Here is a 2,430-nt window from a genome sequence, read left to right as displayed (position 1 = left end):
CATTGTATATGCTCCGCACCTGCTGGAAAAGGGAGCTGAATAGACTTGAAGAGGCCCGGCCCTGTAGGTGTGGAATAAATGCATATGTTAGCTTACTATTTGCTGCCCTTTCTTTTCCTTGCAATTAGATACTGATTGCAATATTCACGTGGCAAGCACTCGATCTGCACTCCTCATCCCGGCAGCCCTCTCCTGCTCTCTAAATCCTCCTATTCATGGCTCCCACCAAGGACAATTACTGTCATTACTGCAAATGCACAGGTCATTTGATTCCAGAAATGCTAGCAATAAACTCAAGGTCAAATGTGCTAGGCAACCACGAGCGAACAATCCTCTAAGTTACAAAATTAATTACATTTATTTAAAAGTTCTTATGTACTGCCTATAAGGCATAACTGTGCTAGACGGTTTACAGGAGAAAGTGCACAATACAATGCAAAAATATTTATTTATTTATTTATTTATTTATTTATTTATTTATTTAACTTCTTTTACTATACCGATACTCAAGACCAGGTCTTATCGTACCGGTTTACATTAGAACATGGGGAAACCAATTAACGTCTAAGTAGAAATGACAAGTTACATTAAAACAGGGAGCATAAAACATGGATGTCGGAAGATAGGGCAGAATTAAACTATAACATTAATGAGTGATAGATAAAATCAACAAAAACAATAAATTAGTAATACAGAAACATGGATTATAAACAGCAGATATTTACATGGTTACAGGATGATCAGGTTTTAAACAGAAAGGAGTAATGTACTCACACCCCAGCAAAAAATTACATTTTTATAAGCTTTCAACTTTGGATGAACAGAATACATAGTCCTATTTTTACCTTGTTTAGCAGATAATTCTGATTTTGACAAGTTTAACACATCAAGTTCTCTGATGTCCTTTCTTGCTATTGAGTAAAATCTGGAATCTGCAAAGGATCGCACTAAACACTGGTCATTTTTTACAGAGGTGTCATCATTACAGCTGGGAGATACCACCAAGGCTGGATACCAGTCGCTCTTTATCTCTGGGCTGCACGTCACACTCACAACTTTACCCAGTAGTTCATCATTAAGACGTTTCTTATCTTCATCATCTGAACTACTTTCTGATTCTTTCTCATCTTCAGTCATGGGAAGAGAGGATCTCCTTCCTCGGTTGGATTTCTTCCCAATTACTGGGGTGCCAAAATGTTCTGGATTTGTTAGTGGTAGTTGGTCAAGTGTCTCACTCTCTGCAAAATGGCGCTCTCCCTTCAAGCAGAGTGAGGTTCGCCTCAGCGTCCTCTCATCTCCATCATCAAACACTACAGTGTACCAGCTGGCATCTGTCAATTTGCTAACGACAGCTTCTTGCAACGAACCATCTGGAGCCTTCATTTCGACAAGCGCCCCAACCCTCAAAGGGCCTTTCACTTGGTCATCCTGGACTAGTTGTGTGGAATTATCCTCTTACAAGATCACCTTAACTTTTACCAGCCTTTTCACGGTTTTAATCTTTGCCTCACAGAAAGCACCACGGTACTTGGCACTGACATCAGTCCCAACTGTCAGGTAGGCAGGTTCATCTGCTGCCTTCATCTTTAAAGGTTATTTGATGGATTCCAGCTCGAAGCCTTTTCTTTACCACAAGTGCTTTAAACTCTGCGAAAGAAGTGGAGCCTGCTGTCAGCCAGCTGCGCCGGGGCACCAAAGCTATGGGCCTCGGCGGCTGGCGACGCGCCGCCTGTCAACCTCCACCACCCGCCCAACTATTTTTAGGGGAGAAATCCGTAAAAGTTCACTTACATACTCGCCTCCCACTACTCCCCGCTCGCACGGAATTGCAACAAAGCATAAAATTGCAACAAAGCATAAAAAGCATAAAATCGCACGGAATATACAACAAATCATAAAAACAATCACACAAAGGTACAACTCATGAAAAACAATAATTCATAAAACTACAAGCTAATGTGTCAAATCACAACACAACAGTAAGTCAAAGGAAAAGCTGCTGAAAATAATAGGTGAATTTTCAAAAGGAGTCATGCGCCTAAATGTAACTACTATTGTAGCAATTTTGAAAAGCCATTTATGTGTACAAAGTGAACCTATATGAGTAAACCCTATGGACAATTCAAGGGCCCCTTACATGGGAAAAGTGCATGTTCACATGTAAAACCCACTTTTAAACATGTAAATGTTTTTGGAAATCAGGTCCAGGGATGGTAACTTTCAAACGGGTGCACATGTGCATGTGTGCTTTGGCGTGCGCCCAGTTACATGCGCAGACATGTTATAAAATAACCCGGGTGCACGTATGTGCGTGACCGGTTTTGCTGGTGGGTGCGCAGAGCCATGCAAGAGGGGAACTTTATAACAGGCACGCGTCCATGCCAAGACGAGTTTCACCAGTCTCACCCCCCCGGTTCTTTAACCTGCATT

The 2,430-nt window shown here is 41.6% G+C and overlaps 1 pseudogene; it reads right to left on the bottom strand.

Annotated features, from left to right (window-relative positions):
• Positions 1 to 747: 747 nt before the first annotated feature.
• Positions 748 to 1,830, bottom strand: LOC115081605 (annotated as a pseudogene).
• Between the last annotated feature and the right edge of the window lie 600 nt (positions 1,831 to 2,430).

Source organism: Rhinatrema bivittatum, unplaced genomic scaffold (assembly GCF_901001135.1).
Source record: "Rhinatrema bivittatum unplaced genomic scaffold, aRhiBiv1.1, whole genome shotgun sequence".
Lineage (NCBI taxonomy): Eukaryota > Metazoa > Chordata > Amphibia > Gymnophiona > Rhinatrematidae > Rhinatrema > Rhinatrema bivittatum.
The sequence above is the reverse complement of the archived record's forward strand: the minus strand, read 5'-3'. Positions and strand labels throughout refer to the sequence as shown.